Source organism: Narcine bancroftii, chromosome 2 (genome assembly GCF_036971445.1).
Source record: "Narcine bancroftii isolate sNarBan1 chromosome 2, sNarBan1.hap1, whole genome shotgun sequence".
NCBI lineage: Eukaryota > Metazoa > Chordata > Chondrichthyes > Torpediniformes > Narcinidae > Narcine > Narcine bancroftii.
Genome location: NC_091470.1, coordinates 16,937,126 through 16,958,370, shown reverse-complemented (window position 1 = coordinate 16,958,370; position 21,245 = coordinate 16,937,126). Strand labels below are relative to the sequence as shown.

At 42.8% G+C, this 21,245-nt stretch overlaps 1 protein-coding gene across 28 annotated transcripts in view; it reads left to right on the top strand.

Annotated features, from left to right (window-relative positions):
• The window catches only part of LOC138753237 (neurexin-3-like), a 2,173,925-nt gene that overhangs the window by 1,665,072 nt on the left and 487,608 nt on the right, over positions 1-21,245 (top strand). The gene's annotated exons all lie outside the window — the stretch shown is intronic.

The following is a 21,245-nucleotide window of genomic DNA, read 5'->3' as shown; positions in this document are numbered from 1 at the left end:
TGAGGGGATTCAGTATGTCACCGAAGACTCTCGTAAACTTCTACCGGTGTACCATGGAGAGCATTTTGGCTGGATGCATCCCTGCCTGGTATGGAGGTGCCATCGCTCAGGACAAGAATAAACTCCAGAGGGTTGTTTTTCTTTTTTTTTTAATTTTTTTTATTTTTCACACTATGAACCATATTAACCAAAATACACACAAAGATTTCCCTCTTTAATATACACATTGTCATTTTCTCCCCTTTTTCCCCCCTCCCTTCCCTCCCTCCTTCCCACCCCCCTCCAAACCCATTAAACGTTCAACATATACAATACAATAAACCCATTAAACAATGTCATCACACAATGAAAATAAACAAGAAAATTGTGTCATCTACTTTTACACACTGGATCAGTTCATTTCGTCTTCTTCTCATTCTATCATTTTAGGGGGTGGAGGTCCGCGGTAGGCCCTCTCTGTTGTGTTCCATGTACGGTTCCCAAATTTGTTTCAATAATGTGACTTTATTTTTTTAATTATATGTTATTTTTCCAATGGAATACATTTATTCATTTCTACGTACCATTGCTGTACTCTCAGGCTCTCTTCTGATTTCCAAGTTGACATTATACATTTTTTTGCTACAGCTAAGGCTATCATAATAAATCTTTTTTGAGCTTCATCCAATTTGAGGCCTAATTCCTTACTTCTTTTATTACTTAGCAGAAAGATCTCTGGATTTTTTGGTATGTTGCTTTTTGTGATTTTATTTAATACCTGATTTAGATCTTCCCAAAACTTTTCCACTTTCTCACATGCCCAAATTGCATGTACTGTTGTTCCCGTTTCCTTCTTACAGCGAAAACATCTATCTGATACTGTTGGATCCCATCTATTTAACTTTTGGGGCGTGATAACCAATTATATTGTATCATGCGTAATCTTGTCTTTATTGTATTTCTCATAGTTCCGGAGCATAGCTTTTCTCATTTTTCATTTTTTATCTTTATGTTTAGATCTTGTTTTCAGTTTTGTTTTGGTTTACAGCTTATTTCATCGTTCTCTTTCTCTTGCAGCTTGATGTACATGTTTGTTATAAATCTTTTAATTATCATTATTTCTGTAATCACATATTCAAAGCTGCTTCCTTCTGGTAACCTCAGTCTGCTTCCCAATTTGTCCTTCAACTAGGTTTTCAGTTGGTGGTATGCAAACATTGTACCGTGAGTTATTCCATATTTGTACTTCATTTGTTCAGAAGATAATAAATTATTTCCCAAAAAACAATTTTCTATTCTTTTGATCCCTTTTCTCTCCCATCCTCTAAACGAAAGGTTATCTATTGTGAAAGGGATTAGCTGATTTTGCATCAATAATAATTTTGGTAGTTGGTAATTTGTTTTTTTTCCTTTCTACGTGAATCTTCTTCCAAATGTTGAGCAGATGGTGCAGTACTGGTGACTCCAGAGGGTTGTTAACTCGGCCTGCGACATCATAAGGACCAGACTTCACTCCATCGAGGACATTTTCATGAGGCGGTGTCTTAGAAAAAGCAGCCTCTATCCTCAAAGACCCCCACGACCCAGGCCATGCCGTCTTCACTCTGCTACCATCGGGGAAAAGGTACAGGAGAGCCTAAAGACGAGCACTCAGCGGCACAAGGACAGCTTCTTCCCCACTGCCATCAGATTACTGAATAATCAATGAACCAAAGACACTGCCTTACTGTTCTTGCAGTATTATTGTTATATTTTTTATATAGTAATGTTGTAAGATGGTTCTAATATGGATGTTTTCTCTATGACGCTGCCGCCAAACACTAAACTTAGCTGGCTTGTTCATGGCAATAAATCCTAATTCTGATTGTAAGTGACATTCCTTAAAAATGAATAAATTAGTGCAAGAGGAGAAAGTGAGGCAATGTCTGTGGTTCATTGCCCATTCAGACATCTGATGGCAGCGGGGAAGAAGTTGTTTCTATACTGCTGGGTGTTTGTTTTCAGGCTCCTGTACCAATGGTAGCAGTGAAAAGAGGGCATGGCCTGGGTGGTGAGGACCCTTGTTGATAGAACCTGCTTTCTTGAGGCACCACCTCTTAAAGATGTCCTTAATGGAGTGAAGACTAACCCCACGATGGTGCTGGCCGAGTATACAACCCTCGATAGTCTGTTCCTACACAGTGCATTTTCACATCCATGCCAAGTCAGAGTGCTCTCCCTGGTTCACCTGTAGAGCTTTGCAAGTCTTTGGTGACATCCCAAATCACCTCAAACTCCTCACGAAGCTGGCGAGTCACCTTTGTGATTGTATGAGTATTGTTGAGATGCATGTACATGATGATAAACCTGCTTCTGCTTCTGAGAACTGAGGGAGTACTCAACTCCCCTTGGTGCTTTCGAACCACATTGCCCTTTTCACTGCTTTTGCAGGGGAATCATGTTTGGCAAATAATTATTACCTCTAAAAAGGGATTCATTATTCAGCAATCCATTGCTGTATGTAGGAAGGGAACACAAAAGTCTGCAGACAATGCGATTGTAGTAAAAACAAAAATGCTGGAGGAACTCAACAGGACTCACAGCAAGGTTGAATAAGGGCTCAGGCCTGAAATGTTCGTTACATATCTTTACCTCCTCTTGATACTGAGAGACTTGTTATGTTCAGATTTCAGATTTATTGTGAGAGTAGGTACACGATATCACATACAACCCTGAGATTCTTTTTCTGCAGACGAGGCAGAATTACCACTTATTGGTAATGCAAAAAAAATCTAAACAGATAAAGAATGTAAACAACCTATGCAATGCAGAGAGAAAAAAGATCAATAAAGTGCAAAAGTAAGATGAGCCCCTGATTGAGTTTGTCGTTGAGGAGCTGATGGTGGAGGGGTAGCAGCTGTTCCTGAACCTGGCGGAGTGAGTCTTGGGGCACCTATACCTCTTTCCTGATGGCAGCAGTGAGAACAGAGTGTGGGCTGGATCCTTGACGATTGCTGCTGTTCTCTGACGTTCCCCCTGTAGATGATGTCAATGGCGGGGAGGGCCTTAGCCTGTGAGACGTCCAGGGTTGCGTTCATTACCTTTTGCAGGGCTTTACGCATACCAGACTGAGATGCAGCCGGTCAGCACACTTTCCACCACACCTCTCTAGAAATTTGCCAAGGTTTCTGGTGTCATACCAAACCTCGGGAAACTCCCGAGGAAGTAGAGTTGCTGACGTGCTTTCTTCACGGTGCCGATGGTATTTTGGGTCCAGCAATTTTGTGTTTTTGCTGTATCAGGGACCTTGTTTTTAATAAATTGGATGCCACATTTCCTATATTACAGCTCGACCTGTATTTCAATAAATTTACATCTTTGCTTCAATCCAATTCAGTTTTACTGGCCGAAAAGCATATCCCTAGAGGAATTTGAAAGGTGCAACAAAAATTCCAATATATTTTTTTTCTCTCTTGTACCAAATTACTGGAGGCTGTTTTTCAGAGTGTTTCTCTTTCTGGTTTAGAAATCTTGTCCTCCCTGCACAGGAGTTGCTTGAGATATCGTGTTCATTTCACTCCTGCGTAGACAGATAGGGTCTGTGAAAGTCGCGCCAAAGGCCTGAAATCCTCCTGGATTGTCAGTCTCATCTCATTACAATGTACCAGCTCCTGAGAAATTAATTAGGCTGTAGCAGGAAGGCTGATGCTCCTCGGAGAATTGAGGTATTGCTACTCGTCCAGGTCAATGACCTGACAAAGTAAAATAAAGTCATAATGCGACGTTGGAAGGAGCGAAAATGGAGGAGTAAGTAGTCTCTAATCTCAGGTCATTGCTTCAGAAAGAAGAGTCAACCAGCTCATTTTATCCTCATTTGAAGGAACAGTGGGAACTGATGTAATCTTGAACATTTGCAGTTGAAAGAATTCTCAGCGCGGGCAGCACGTAACCAAAGGCTGTGATTACAAGATGAAGATGTGTGATCCGGTTTCCTGGCCTGCCTGTTTAGCCTGCAACCTTACAGATTGAAAGGTCACTGCCCTCAGTGAGAGCAGGTTGACTTCAAAAGGGTGGAAGGGAGCAGATGTTTGTCAGCATAGACTGAGCAAAACCTTGTGTCACAAGGTGGTTTCCCAGTTGATTAGTTCGTTTATTATCATCTAACTGTACAACCAGTCGAAACTGTTTCTGTAGACCATCACGTGCGCCCAATACACCGCACATTGTGATCACACGTATATATATATATATATATATATACATAAAGCTATCATTTATAATAATTAGTGCAGTGGTTAGCACACACTATTACAGGGCCAGTAACCCAGGTTCGAATCCGCCGCTGTCTGTAAGGAATTTGTGCAGCTCCCTGTGTCTGAGTGGGTTTCGCTTCAGTGGTCTGGTTTCCTCCCACCGTTCAAAACGCACAGGAGTTGTAGGTTAATTGGTGTATTTGGGTGGTATGGGCTAGTGGGCCAGAAGGGCCTGTTATCGTGCTGCATGTCGAAATTTTTAAAAAATTGTTTGGGATGATTTTCTCAGTTGCAGAATTCTGCTCACCAATTTCACAGCCTGCGGGAAGAAGCTATTTCCTAGACTAGCAGTCCTGATTTTAATGCCACTGTACTGCCTTCTTGAGGGTCATGGGTCAAAAATGCTGTGTACTGGATGGCAGGGAACCTCAATAATTCTTTGAGCAACAATGGTACATAGAAATGAATAAATGTATTCCATTAGAAAAAATAACATATAGTTTAAGAAATAATATTGAAATATTCGAACAAATATGGGAGCCTTACATTAAATACAATAGCGAAAACCTACCGGGGACAATCACTACCTAAGTTAACGGAAGGAAAAGGAAATGAAAAGAATGGACTCATTGGAATTTCTGGTGTATTTTTATTGAATGACAACATTGTCTGACTGGTTTAATGTATCCTAGATTTTGTACCTTAAATGGACAGGAGGGGGGAGGTAGGGAGGGTGGGATGGGAGGAGGGGGGGGGGGGAGAAAATGGCACTGTATATGTGTGAAAAGGAAAAAGTGTGTATCATGGTTAATGTGATTTATGGTGTGAAAAATAAAAAATTGAAAAAAAAATTATTTGAGCCCTATTTAACCAAAGTTCTCGTTAGAGTAAAGAAAGACCCCAGTGATCTTCTCAGCCATTTTGATGATCCTCTGCATTGTTATCCATTCCCCCTCTGGTAATGGATGGAAAGGGTTTTATAAATAGGGCTCCAGCAATTATAGACAATGCTCTCAGTAAATGTGGTCATTAGAAGAAAGGGAGACTCCAGTGATCCTGTCGGCTGTTTTAATGATCCTTTATATAGACTTCAGGTCCCACTCTTTACATACAACGAGACAGCCTGTCAGGACCCTCTAAACTTTGGTCCTGTAAAATGTTGCTGAGAAGTTGGGGGGGGAGGGGAGTGGCCTTTCTCTCATCAGCCTACACAGGAAGAGTGTGTGCAGCTGGGCCTTCCTTAATATGTAGATCTGACGTGCATGGTGGAACCAATTCAGGGAGAGGGATGAGGCCAGGTCAAAGGTTCTTCCTTATTAAACTTTAATGGCCTTCAATACTAGTAGACTTTTATAATGAAGTAGGTGTCCACTGTTCTCATTTGTACAAAACAATATTTGTTTATTTTTATGGATAAAATACTTGTCCTGCATACGTATGAGTGTTATGTCTGGTTGTGTGCCTGCGTGTTTTGCACCAAGGACCGGAGAACGTTGTTTCGTCGGGTTGTACTGGTACAATCGGATGACAATAAACTTGGCTTGAATTGATGATCGTTAAAATTCCAATTGAACGTCAGTGTAAACCCACTTGAGTGTTCCAAGTTCAAGTTTATTTATCATCCAATTGTACCAGTACAACCCAACGCAACATTGTTCTCTCGTCCATGGCGCAAACACACATACAGACAAATTATACATCTACACAGGACAGAAGGACATGAGTAATATATTATCCCTTCAAGGCAAAAACAGATCAACAGAGAAAGTGGTTCCGGAGTGGGTATCAAGAGAAGTTAAAAGGTGGTGTCAGATCAAAGGAGAAGACTTAAGATGTTGTCAAGACAAATCAGGCCCTGGACAAATGCCAGAATTCACCATAGGAGAGAAGCAAGTCTTGATAAGGAAAGGAAAAGTCGAATTCAGGAGTAAGGTAGTGAGAAGCATAAAAATAAAATGAAGAGATTACCCAAAAATAATGGTGTCTTGAATGAAAGAATCAAAAGTTTAATCTTCTATACATAAGGACCATGTACAGATGCAGTGAAGGTTTTGCTTGCTTCCCAGGTGCATAAAACACACAACAATTTAAGTATGATTAACACGCAAGATGCCAGGAAGAGGGAAAATACAACAAATATAAAATGAAGAGAATATAAATAGATAATCACAGGTAACACAAAGAAGAGTGCTGCATCGGCAATGGTCCAGGTAGCGCTCTGGTGAGGGTAGCACGAGAAGGTGCAAGAACTTGATAGTTGTTGGAAGCAAACAGTGTTGTCGAACTCAGGTGTGCTGGGCTTCAGGCTTCTGTGCCTTCTTCCTGTTGGTAGCAGTGTGGTCAGGGTGATGGTGGGGGGGGGTTTCTCTGTGATGTTGGCTGCCTTCTGAAGCAGCGCCTCACATCGTTGCCTTCAATGGACAGGAGATCAGGGGCTGGGATGGTCTTGGCTCAGTTTCTCACTGTCTGCAATCCTGCGTACCCGTATTACTAAACCAGGCCATGATGCCACATATTTTCCTCAGTACACCTGTTCAATAATGTCTTTAGTGGGCATGCCAAATCTCCTCAAACTGAATAGAAAGATGAGCCATCTGTGTGCCTGTCTCCCAGTTGCCTCGATGCATTGGAACAGGAAAAGTTACGCTGGGGAGTAAAGAAATGACAAAGAAATTAAACAAATAATTTGTGTCGGACTTCATTGACAAAGCCATCAAAAACTGGGTGTAGTCAAGAGGAACAGGTCCAGAGTCATTGAGAAGATGAAGGTTCAAGGTTCCTTTTATTGTCATGTCTTCTTCTCTTTGGCTTGGCTTCGCGGACGAAGATTTATGGACTTAAATTTTCCCTGCCGGAAGGAGAAAGGGAAGTAAAAGAGAGTCCCTTCTGGGTCACTGAGCATACGTGGATCCCCCTCCGAGCTCCAAATCCAAACTTCCAATATGATCAGGAGGCTGAAAGAAGTTAAAGCTCATAGCAATCTGCTGGAAGATAAAGAAATGAACACAGTTAATGCAACGCTGTTACAGAGCTTCCCGTGCGATAGTGCTCCCGACTTTCCCGCACTGTTTAAATTGTGCACTAAAGAACTACAAACTTTCCCACCCTGTTTAAAAATTATCCGCGATTGCTATTAATTGCTAGCATTTTCCCATGATTCCTTATAAAGATTTAAATAGGTTGGCACAACAACGATGGGGTCTGAAGGGCTCATACTGTGCTGTACATAAAGCTTAATTATGTTATAATTAGGCATGATTAATTTTGTTCCAATATAAGATCATAGGGCAGGTCCACCAATGGTCGATGTGTCATGACGTCACCGATAGAAGTTAAAAGAGTCCTAACCCCAGTGGCTCCTTGCAAGTGTGAAAGCATTCAGTGTCCCAGTTAGGAGTGGTCAAGTCAATCCCCATTCCTATCCCGGGACACTGAACGGCTGATTTTGAGGGATGCAAGTGTGAAATGGGCTTTAGGTTTGTTGGTTGTATCTGTTCTGTGCATTGTACCAAAGGCCACAGCTAAGAAGTTGTTTGTTGGAGATGCTTTGAAACTTGAGAGAAAATGGTTTAAGATAGGAATGCAATTGCTTGTTATTGACCAATATTGTGTAGATCAGTGCACTCCTTTGTCCCACCATGTGTGCACCGAGCATGATGCCAATTGAAACTCATCCCATCTGATGGCACATGGTCTATATCCCCCCCCCTCCCCCCAGCCCCCTTGCTGTCTATGTTTGTGGCTGAATAACTCATCAACTCCTCCCCTGGAGAGAGCATTCCAATCACCTACTGTATATATTAAAAAAAAGTTGCCCATATATTTCCTTCAACTTTCCCCTTCTCACTTTAAATTCATGCCCTCTTGAATTTGACCTTTCTACCTGGAGAAGGGTGGCCTGTCAGCATAGCGGTTAGCGCAACCCTGTTGCAGTGACGGTGATCAGGCCTGGGGTACGAATCCTGCGCCAACTGCAAGGAGTTGGTCCGTTCTCCCTGTGGTCTGTGTGGGTTTTCTCCGGTTTCCTCCCACACTTAAAAACGTACCGGGTGGTTGGGGGGGGGGGGGGGGGCGGGGGGTGGTGTAGAGGTCATTCAGGTGGAATTGGAAGGTTTGGGCTCATGGGCCGAAAGGGCCTGTTACTGTGCTGAATGTCTAAATTTAAAAGACCCTGATGACCTACCTTAACCATTGCCTCCCCTAATTTAAATGCATCTATCTGGTGGCTCTCAGCATTCAATGCTCTGGAGAAGGTCATTCAACTTTGCCCAGTTCAATCAGCTTCCACAAGTGTGTGCAATGCACAAACATGCTGGAGAACCTCAGCAGGTCATGCAGTACCCATAGGAATCGGAATCCAGGCAACATCCTGGTGAACCTCTTCTTTGCCCCACTCCCCCACGTGCTTCCTATCACGCAGCAACTGGGATTCCACAAAATGCACCAAGCATGTTCTATCTAAAGATGTAACTTGACTTGCCTGCCTTGACACACTCTGTGCCTCACTGCACGTCTTCTTCACCACCCTATCTACTGGTGTTGCCATTTTTAGGGACATTCTGTGGATAGAGAAATGCAATGAATGTTTCGGCCCAGAAACGCTTTGACCGGAAACGTTAATCCATTTAACTCCCCCAAAGATGCTGCCTGACCTACTGGAAAATTCTGGTCTTGGCTCTCAATTAGGCATCCACAGGCAGGGGACAATCAAACTAATTCTGCTGTTCCATGTGGACCAACATCTTAATGCAAAAGCTTCATGTGATAGGGAATAGCATGGAAAGCAGATCAATCTGCTTCCATGAGTGTGAGCTATACACAAATATTCTGGAGAAACTCAGCAGATTATGCAGCATCCATAGAAATCCGAATCAGAATTAATTGTCTTGAACAAATCAGTAAATTTGGTGTTTTGTGGCAGCATCTTGGTGCAAATATTCTTATTATAACCATCTTACAACATTACTATTAAAAAAAGTTAGAATAATAGAGCACGAGAAAGTGAGGCCGTGTCTTTGGTTCATTGATCATTCAGGAATCTGATGGCAGCGGGGAAGAAGCTGTCCTTGTGCCGCTGAGTGGTCATCTTTAGGCTCCTGTACCTTTTTCTCAATGGTAGCAGAGTGAAGAGGACATGGCCTGGGTGGTGGGGGTCTTTGAGGATAGAGGCTGCTTTTTTAAGACACCGCCTCATTGAGATTGTCCTTGATGGAGTGAAGTTTGGTGCCTGTGATGTTGCAGGCTGAGTTAACAACCTTCTGGAGTTTATTCTTGTCCTGAGAGTTGGTGCCTCCATACCAGGTTGTGATGCAACTAGCCTGAATGCTCTCCATGGTACACCTGTAGAAGTTTCCGAGAGTCTTCGGTGACATCCCCCCTCAGACACCTCACAAAGTATAGTCACTGGTGAGCCGCCTTTGTGATTGCATCTACATGGAGGCTCCAGGACTGATCCTCAGAGGAAAGGGAAACCAACGTTTTGGGCCTGGGCCCTTTGTCAAGGTGTAAGCAAAAATGCAGGCAGGTGTCTGAATAAAAAGGTGGGGGATGGAAGAGGTAGGGATAGGCTAAGAGTTAAGAGGTCATAGGTTGATGTAGGAGGGAGGGTAGAAGCGACAAAAGCTGAGAAGCGATAGGGAAAAGAGGGTATACTAACAGGATGAGAACCCCCGCCCCGCCCCCCACTTCAGCCTGTCCCACCATTCACCGTGATCTGGCTGATCTGTGGCCTAATCCAATACATCCAGCTTTTCCCTGTCTCCAAGATTCAAAGTTCCTTTATTGTCCTGTAATAATGCAGGCCGTCCCGGGGAATGAACAAGATCTGTTCTGTCTTTAAGTCGAATTTGGAGGTAAGTCGGAATAGGTACATACGGTTCTTATTTGGTGTCAGTTAATCTCCGTATATGAATAATCTTTATCAAGATTTCGGGAAAATCACTCGTAGCACTTACATCGGCACTCGCTGCTTCACCTTGCACTTTAAAATCATGTAAATTTGCCCTCACTTTGAAACGATTGAACCAACCCCAACTTGCAACAAGTTCGTCATTACAGTCTCCTTCACTTGCCACATGTGCAGCTTTTAAATCATTGAAAAGGCTTTGGGCCTTTTCTTGCCCTAAAGTAAGGCCTAGCAGGCAGATTACACACTGACTTTGATTGTCTAAACAAATTATCAATAGCCTTTCCATTTCAATAATTAAACCACTGCATTGCTTAGTAATAATTGTAGCTTTCATCGGGGCAGGATCTTTCACATGCTTTGTTATTCTCATTTTATCCTTTAAAATTGTTCCGATTGTTGACCGACTTTAGCCCAACGCTTTTCCAATGTCCGATGGCATTTCACCTCTTTCTGATCACTTTATTATTTCAACTTTATTTTCAATTGTGATGGTTTTCCTTTATTTTGATGCATCACCAGCACTTGCTTCAGATTTACACTTTGGAGGCATGGTTGCAAGGGTAAATAAGATTTTAAAAATATTTAAGCCACATACAAAGTTACACCCTCAACACATCCGACTTAAAATGGCGGATGGTGTTCTCCTTCCTTGAGCTGACCAACTACTGAAGCCGCGCACAGTCTGTTCGTAAGTACAAGTTGTCCCTAGGTTGGGTGTTCTTAACCCAACCTAGGTACTTACTGTACCACGTAATAATTACTAGTAGTCCTCAACTTCTGACCCATGCGAGTTGCGTCCAACCACACATATAACCATATAACAATTAAAGCACAGAAACAGGCCAGTTCAGCCCTTCTACTCTGTGCCAAACACCTCGTCCCATTGACCCGCACCTGGCCCTTAACCTCTCTTGTCCATATACCTATCCAACGTTTCCTTAAATATTAAAATTGAACCTGCATCTATCACTTCGGTCGGAAGCTCTTTCCACATTCCCACCACCCTCTGAGTGAAGAAATTCCCCCTCATGCTTCTCCTAAACCTTTCCCCCTTCGATCTCAATCCATGTCCTCTTATTGGAATCTCCCCCACTCTCAATGGAAAAAGCCTGTCCACGTTGACTCCATCTGTCTCCCTCATAATTTTGAAGACTTCTATCAAATCACCCCTCAATCTTCTACACTCCAGGGAATAAAGACCCAGCCTGCTGAACCTTTCCCTGTAACTCAAACCCTGAAACCCAGGCAACATTCTTGTAAATCTCCTCTGCATTCTCTTCTGTTGGTATCCTTTCTATAATTCGGTGACCAAAACTGCACACAATATTTCAAATTTAGCCTCACCGATGCCTTATACAACTACAACATGACATCCCAACTCCTGTACTCAATACTCTGATTTATGAAGGCCAACGTACACAAAACTTTCTTCACCACCCTATCTACATGTGACTCAACTTTCAGGGGATTATGTACCAGAATTCCAAAATCTCTTTGTTCTACTGCACTGTTCAGTTGTCTACTATTTAACGTGTATGTCCCCTTGATGATTATTCTGACCAAAATGTATCACCTCACACTTATCACCTTAAACCACACATGTCAAACTCTGGCCCGCGGGCCAAATTTGGCCCGCGATATAATTATATTTGGCCCGCAAGATCATTTCAAAAATGTATTAGAGGTGGCCCGCTGGCCGCCGCGCCAGTATAGCGCATGCACAGTAATACAACAAATCCCAAAATGTATTGGCATCAGCCCGCTAATCGCCCCCACCTCCTCTGTTTACGTTGCAGGGTCTCACCGTGGACTCTGGTTTTGGGGCCTGGCCGGTGTCAGGGGAAGCCAAGGCCGCTTCCCAGCGCCCGGAACCGGAGGCCTCGGGCCTGACCTCGCCAGGACCGTTGCCCACTCCCCCTCCCTGCCGCAGGCCGATCCGCGACTCACGGTGACAGGGCCGCTGATCCGCTGAGATGCCGCCCTGCAGCGAGAGCCGATGCCCCCGCACTGTCGTTGTCCAACCCGATCGCCCGCAAACCCCGCCCTCCCGCACACAGGCCTGAGTAAGGAGTATGAACTTTAATCTCAGGATAAAACGATCTTCCAATAGTTTCATGTTACAGTGATCAATATGTTCCTGGTTAAAAATGGTCCTGCACCTGGATGCTCATTAGGCATAAAACTTGAAAAGTGTGTCAATCCAAGGATATCTGTACCAGTGGAAAAAGGGCATGGCAAATAACCCTGCTAGAGTTCATGCCCACAATCAGTCACCCATTGGATTGTTTCAGGAATCATGTTATTCTCCCACATTCTCAATAGCCCTCAGATTTTACTATTCGACAGCACACTAGCAACATTTGACAAATCCTCTATAGAGAAATATTATTTATTGAATATTTTATTTCTCATTTGTTAATGCTTCTGGAAAGAGTTTATCCAAAACTATTATTAAACATTTATTTTAATAAGAAAAAGTTTAACATTACATATGTTGAAAGAAGAGAAAACATGCAGATGTTGTTGAAAATTTTCAATAAATATTTAGTTCGGCCCCCGACTTAGTCCAAGTTTTTAATTTTGGCCTTCCGTGAATTTGAGTTTGACACCCCTGCCTTAAACTATATCTGTCACCTTTCAGCCCACTCTTCTAAATGGCCTATATCCCACTGCAAACATTCCTCAGTCCACAACACCACCAATCTTCATATCATCTGCAAATTTACTAATCCTTATCATCTAGATCGTTAATATATATGACAAACAACAATGGACCCAGTACCGATCCCTGAGGCACTCCACTAGTCACTGGCCTCCAATTTGACAAACAATCTTCCACCACTACTCTCTGGCATCTCCCATCCAGCCATTGATAAATCCATTTCACTACTTCAGCATTAATACCTAAAGCTTGAATCTTCCTAACTAACCTCTCATGCAGAATCTTGCCAAAAACCTTACTGAAGTTCATTTCAACAAATAATTGTATATACCATCTCTAAGAATACTCTCCATTAATTTACCCACTACCGACGTCAGACTCAAAGGTCTATAATTACTACGTTTACTTTTGGAACCTTTTTTAAACAGCAGAACAACATGAGCTACCCCGACTATTTTTACATCAACATCCCTCAGGGTCCTAGGGAATATCTTGTCAGGACCCAGAGATTTATCCACTTTGATTCTCTTTAAAATAGCCAATACTACCTCCTCATTAATCTGTATATTTCCTTACTTCACCTGGCCCAATATTCCTTTCCTTAGTGTTAACTGAAGAAAAACAATCATTTTAAATTTCCCCCATCTCTTCTGACTTCTCACACAGCCGATCCATCTGATCCTCAAGTGGCTCAATTTTCTCCCTCACTTAACTGTTAATGTACCTGTAGAAACCCTCTGGATTTATTTTTACCTTGCCTGCCAAAGCAGCCTCGTATCTCCTTTTAGCCTTTCTAATTTCTTTTTTAAATACTTTTTTTACACACTTTATGTTCCTCAAGCACCCCATTTATTCCCTGCTGTCTATACCTGTTGTCCACATCCCTCTTCCTCTGAACCAAATTCCCAATATCCCTTGAAAACCAAGGATCCCTATATTTTCTAACCTTTCCTTTAATCTTCACACGGACAGACTGACTCTGTGCTCTCAAAATTTCCCTTTGAATATCCTCCATTTATCTGTTGCATCCTTCCCTGAAAATAAATGATCCCAATCCACACCCTCCAAATCCTTTTTCATCTCCTCAAAATTTGTCTTATTCCAATCAAGAATCTCAACCTTAGGCCCAGCCCTATCCTTCTCCATTATTGATCTAAAACTAATAGTATTATGGTCACTAGACCCAAAGCGTTCCCCAACACAAACCTCTGTCACCTGACTTATCTCGTTCCCTAATAGGAGATCCAATACTGTCCCCTCTCTAGTCGGTTCTTCTATGTATTGATTTTGAAAACTTTCCTGAACATATTTGACGAACTCCAACCCATCCAGCCCTTTTACAGTATGGGCGTCCCAGTCAAAGTATGGTAAGTTAAAAATTTCCTACAATCACCACCTTATGTTTATTACACATATATGCTATTTCCTTACAAATTTCCTGCTCTAATTCCCTCAGCCCATTAGGTGGTCTATAATACACTCCCATTAGTGTTTTCATGCCTTTCCCATTCCTCAATTCCACCCAAATAGCTTCACTGGATGAACCCTCCAATCTATCCTGCCATAGCTCAGCTGTAACCTATTCTTTAACAAGTAATGCAATTTCTCCACTTTTTATCCCCCTGTTCTATCACACCCAAAACAACAGAATCCTGGAAAATTTCGCTGCCAATCAAGCCCCTCCTGCAACTGTTTCACTGATGGCTACAATATCATATTTCCATGCTCTAAGCTCATGCACTTTATTTATCATTCTTGCATTAAAATATATACACTTAAGACAATGCCCCTACATTCACTCCTTTGATTACCATCTACTTTTACTACCCCCTCTCCTTCATTAACTTTAACATTCTGGTTTCTATCTCCGTTCAAATCCAGGTGTTCTTCTATCCTAATCTCCGCACTCTCATTCTGATACCCACCCCCTGCCAAACTAGTTTAAACCCTCCCCGACTGATCTAGCAAACCTGTCCGTCAGGATATTGGTCCCCTTCCTGTTCAAGGGTAGCCCATGCCTTTTGTACAAGTCAGGCTTTCCCTAGAAGAGATCCCAATAATCCACAAATGTGAACCCCTGCCCCCTGAAACAACTCTTCAGCCACCCATTCATCCGCCACATCTTCCTATTCCTACCCTCTCTAGCACATGGCACAGGCAGCAATCCCGAGGTTACCACCCTTGAGGTCCTGCTTTTTAACTTCTTTCCAGACTCTATATATTCTTTCTTCAGGACCTCATCCCTTCTTCTATCTATGTCATCCACGAGAACCATGACATCTGGCTGCTCGCCTTCCCCCTCCAGAATGCTGTGTACTTGATCAGAGACATCCCTGAACCTGGTACCTGGGAGGCAGATGGGAGGCAATCTCGTCCAGCAAACCTCCTATCTGTTCCCCTAAACTAACGAGTCCCCAATTACAAGAGCCCTGCTCCTTCCCCCATTCCCTTCTGAGCCAAGGGGCCAGCCTCTGTGCCAGAGACATGACCACTGCAACTTGTCCCTGGTAGATTGTTCACCCCCCCAACAGTATCTGAAACAGTATACTTATAATTGAGGAGAACGGCCGAAGAAGTACTCTGCACCGTCTGTCTTCCCCCCACCTCCCCTTTCCTCACAATCCCCCAGTTAGCTGACTCCTCTCTGGGGAGACTGTCTCCCTGTAACTCCTATCTCTCATTGCCTCTGCCTCCCTTATGGTCTGAAGCTCATCCAATTGCATCTCCAGTTCCCTTACAAGGTCTCCAAGGAGTTTTGCAAGTGTAGCCATCAGAAACATTGGTTCTGTCCCTGATCACCCACATCCTGCAATCGGACCACAGGACTACTCCAACTGCCTCCATAACCCACTCTTAAATTAAATTAGATTAATTAAAATAAACTTACCATCCTTACCTTACAGGGAGCACTTCCTCAGCCTCTGCTCGCCGAAGCCTCGAATCCCGCTCCTTGCTGGCCGTTCCTCCGCTGACTCACCGTGGTCCTTGCCGCTTAACTCAATTACCCAATTGGAAAGGCCGAAGTCCTGAGCCCGGACCCTTTTTAAACTTTCCTAAAATCCACTTACCAACATGATACACTTGTCCCACCTCCGACTCTATCTGTCAGGAAAGGCCAATTAAAAAAAAATCTTATTAAAACTCTACAAGTACATTATTTTGTATTAAAAGTACTGTATACAGTGATCCCTGCTCCCAGCAGCAGCACTGAAGTCCCCACTCCCTGTGGCAACCCTAAAGTCCCCGCTCCCCACGGCGGCCTTAAATTACCCACTCCCGGCAGCAGCCCAAGGTCCTCGCCTCCAGTGGCATTAGTTGCCCAAATTGGTGCAGTGATCGAGCAAAGAACAAGGAGGACTGTGCAATGTGACTCTGAAGTCCTAGGACAATATTCAAATGGCATGGTGGAGTTTCAGGGGTGCAATGCTGCCAGAGCGCAGCTCCGGTAAGCTCCGGCACCGCATCAGGCCACTTCAGGGCTGCTCCGGTACCTCCTGGGCCTGCTCACGCTCAGGGTGGCTGCGTATAAGATGATCCGTTATGTTTCTTCCACGTCCTGCTTCGTAGTCCTACAGTTCGCTGTCAGTTATATGGCGCCAATGCAACAGTGTGGCCACCAAGCCCAGGTCTAGCGAGACCTTCTTGTTGCCGTTTTTGTTGAGCTCCAGCGTCTAAAAAAAAATTAGCCCTGCTCCCCAGACAAAAATTGCACATACCCTCAGATCCACCAGAATGATACCAGAGATGGAAGGACTTGCAGATGAAGAATAGACTAGGCTTGTATTCTCTGGAATTTAGAAGATTGAGGGGGGATCTTGTAGATAAATATAAAATTCTTAAGGGATTAGACAGACTAGACTCAGGTAGGTTGTTTCCAATGCTGGGAAAAACCAGAACCAGGGGTCACAGTTTAAGGATAAGGGGGAAGTTTTTTAGGACAGAGATGAGGAAAAAATTTCTTCTCTCAAAGGGTGGTGGATCTGTGGAATTCTTTGCCACAGGAAGTAGTTGAGGCCGGTTCCTTGAGTAGGATAGATTTGGCCCTTGTGGCTAAGGGGATCAAGGGGTAAGGGGAGAAGGCAGGAACCGGGTACTGATCAGCCATGATCATATTGAATGATGGTGTAGGCTTGAAGGGCCAAATGGCCTCCTCCTGCACCTATTTTTCTACATTTGTTTTTGCAACTCCAATGGCTCCTTTCCAAAGAGTATTAAAACTTATTGGACAAAATGAGTTAATTTTCATGCCAACTATTTCCTTTTTACTGCAGTACACTCTTGAGGTGTAAGTGCTTAAAAAAATACAGCTCTGGAAATAGTATTGAAATATGTCGAGATTTGCTTCGGTACTTGTGAACACGTTCTATTCTTAGGCTCCTGACGCAAGTGCAACATCAAGGGCTGTGGAGTATTGTGCTTTCTGCCCCCAGAGCCTCAAACTAATTGTTAGCTTTTGAATCAACTACTTCTCCATGAAACTGGAATCAAATGTCATGAAAGCACACATCGAGGTGATCTTCCTTTGACGTTCATTATCAAATGGGATCACCGGCCTCACCTGACACTGACATTTTTTGTGGACCTGTCTAAAGCCCTTTTTCATTGGTGCTCTAACATTTTTAAATTCCTGGGAGTCATCATCTTGAAGGACCTTTCCTGGACCCAACACACTGATGTCATGGTGGAGGAAGCACATCAGCACCTCTGCTTCCTCGGGAATTTGCAGAGATTTGGTACGTCATCGTAAACCATGGCAAACTTCCACAGATGTTGAGTGGAAAGTGTGCTGACTGGCTGCATCACGGTCTGGGATGGGGGACACTGATACCTCTGAGCAGAAATACCTGCAAAAAGTAATGGGAACACCCCAGGACCTCACGGGCCAAACTCTCCCCACCATCGAGAACCTCAGAGCTTAGCAGCAATCATCAAGGATCCATACCACCCAGCTCACGTTCTGTTGTTGCTGCTACCATCAGGGAAGAGGTCTCGGTGCCACAAGACGCACACCCCCCAGGTTTAGGACCAGCTGCTCCCCCTCCACCATCAGACTCCTCAACAACAAACTCAATCAGGAACTCATTTAAAGACTCTTACTTGTGCACTTGATTTATATTCTGTATTGTACAGTCAGTTTGTTTACATTTCTCTCTTTTTTTTGTACGTGAATACAGATTTTTGCACTACCGATAAGTAGAAATTCTGCCTGGCCCGCAGGAAAAAGAATCTCAAGATAGTATGTGATGTCATGTATGTACTCTGACAATAAATCTGAACCTTAAACTAGCAGAAGAAGTAATGGCAGCTTAAGCATTTGAGGTGCAAGTCTCCAACAGGCTGCATCAAAGGTCTGGTTATGCATTCCTTTAACCTTTCCCACTCACCAGCCAGTTCTTGGGGTAGATTTCCACTGTTGAGGGAGTGGCGATAGTAACATGATGCTCCTTCCTTTGACAGGGTAGAGCCCACTGAGTGGATGACACTCTGCCAATAGCAAGGCACTGTGCCCATCTTCCACAGTGCAGGTGGGAGGAGAGGGGCCACATACCTGACCCTTGACATCAGGTAGTTGTTAGTTGCTCTTTCACTTCACACTGCAAATTGGACAAGGAAGAACACTTGCAATATATCAAAAACCAGATGCAGAGTTCAAGTTCCAACTACCGTGCAACTCCGATGATCGGAAATGGTCGGGACCGGGCTGATAAACAGTTTCTTCGGAGAACTGGTCATTTTTTAAAAACAGCCCAGTAGCAACAGCAAATCAATTGTAACAGTATTTAAATAACAATAAACAACAAGGGAAGAAGGCTTTTTAAGCCTTAAAATAATATTTCATTCTCACCCAAAAAAAATGCCAGCCGCAACCCCGATCAATGAGACCGACCAACTGCTGATCCCCGGGGAGGCTTCCTAGGCTGGTGGAACACTCACTGGTGAGTCAGTGGGCTCCCGTCTCCCCAGTCACCGGAGCTCCTGACTCCCGAGTCCGAATCCTCCTCAAAGCAAATCACTACACACGCACATCAGGGAGACCGGTGTGCTTATGCAGTAATAAGCCGAAGGGAGGGTTCGGCATCGGGAGTCCAGTGTGCTGAGGAAGGAGGGAGCGAAGGCAAGAGAGTGAAGGAAGGGGAGAGTGAGGGAGGTACGGGGAGAAGGAAGTGGAGGGAATGCCACTGAGCCTGAGCTCTTGCTCAGGAGGCCGCTCTCCTTGATGTCACCAGGTCAAGGGAGACAGTGACACGCAGTTTGAGAGGGAGAGGTGGAGAGAAAAGTCAGTTGGGGAAGGTCAAGAAAAAGTGGGAAGAGAGAGGGGAGGGAGTTACCTGAAACGTGGACAATCGTCGTTCTAATTTCATGTCGAATGAACTTTTTTTCAACCTGTGAGGTCAGTTTGGCTTTGAAAACTTTTCAGCTAAATGAGGATTTCTGATTGTTTCGGATATCCTTATTTGTCCAAAATTTTTAAAAATTGGGTAAATGAGGATTTTGGAGTATCTGATTTTGGATCATCGGAGTTATACTGTACCATCACGTGTTTCAGAGCTTTTATTTGACTTGAATGTGGAGGTTTTGAAGGGAGACTTGATAATAGAAGCTGAGAGGGTAGGAAAAGGCTCATGTAAAGAATGAACTTCAGTTCTGTATCTTCACCTTTGCTATGTAAAGGACACTGTTTGACCTGCTGAACTTCTAAAGCATTTTGAGTCTACAGAATTTTGTGTTTTATTGCTGAACCAAAAGATTGCTTTGTTATTACAGAAGTAAGGTGTAGCAATATATGGTGTCAGCATACGAGAGAGCAGAAGGTGCCCAATCAGACAAACAAATCTCTTGAAAATGTTATTTATTGTTCAAAATAAATCATACAATCAAAATAAAAATATGAATAGATACATAATATTTACCCCCACGGAAACTAAAACAGTTCGTTTAACTAATTTGAAATTGCAGTATAATTCATTACAAACATAAATTTGAGAAGTTATTGCAGAGGACTAAACAACGTTATTATGAGTTGGGTGATGAATTCCCTTTATTTTACGAGAAATTATATACTTCTGAAGTATCGGAAGATAATGCTAAAATCGACATCTCATTGTCTGAATTGGCTTTACCATCTTTAAGGGTTGCAGAGATTAAAGACTTGGATGCTTTTTTTATTGTTGTTGTGGAGGTGAAGGAAGTGCTACAGTCAATGCCTGGTGGGAAATCTCCAGATGAGGATGGTTTTAACAATGGTTTTACTTTTGAGTTTTATAAAGAATTTCAGGATTTGTTGATTCCTTTATTGATGGATGTTTGAAACAGGCCATGGAGACTGGTTCTTTTCCAGATTCTTTTTCCAGAGCACTTATTACGGTTATCTTAAAGAAGGATATGGATCCATTAAAAGTGGCATCTTAGAGACCTATATCTTTATTAAACGTGGATTTATAAGATCATTGCCAAGGTTCTAGCTAATAGATTAGCTAAATATTTACCAGATTTCATTTAAGTAGATCAAGCTGGTTTTATTAAAAATCAGTATTCAGCAGATAATATTGTAAAATTGATTTCTTTAATTAATGTTTCTCGGGGCCAATCCGGCCAACCTATAGTAATTGCTTTAGATGCTGAGAAGGCCTTTGATAAAGTGGAATGGGGTTTTTTTGTTTAAGGTGTTGGAGAAGTTTAAATTAGGGCTGTGTTAAGGCTTTATATAAAAAGCCATCGGCTAGAGTTGTGACAAATGGACAGGTATCTTCTTCGTTTGTATTATTTAGATTGACTAGACAGGGCTGTCCTTTGTCACCAGCTCTATTTGCATTGATTATTGTACCTTTGGCTCAGTTGATTAGGCAAGATAGTAATATTGAGGGTATTAAGGTGAATTCGGATGGGTATAAAATAAATTTATTTGCAGATGATGCTTTGATATATTTAACACAGCCTATGCAGTCATTGGGGAATCTACATGCAAGACTGAAATGATCAGGTTACAAGATTAATTAGGATAAGAGTGCGATAATGCCCTTGGCGGATGTGGATTGTTCATCTTGTAAACATTGCGAAATTTAAGTGGTCTGATCGAATTAAGTATTTAGGAATTATAATAGATGATAATTAGAATCATTTATATGAATTGAATTATTTGCCTTCATTGTCTAAAATTAAATGATTTAAATCGGTGGAAAGATTTACCATAACCTTGATAGGACGAGTAAATTGTGTGAAAATGAATATCTTTCCCCATATACAACACCTTTTTCAGTCTATCCCATGTAGAATTCCCCAAAAGCTCTTTAAAGATTTTAATGCTTTGGTGAGGACCTTTTTATGGAAAGGTTAAATAAAAGACAAACAAATCTCTAACAGAGGCATCCAGTTTGTCCCGCTACCTCGTTCGTTCTCCAAATCCCACCAGGTTTGCTTCAATTAACGAATTCACAGATGAATCTGGGAATTGGCATGAAGCAAA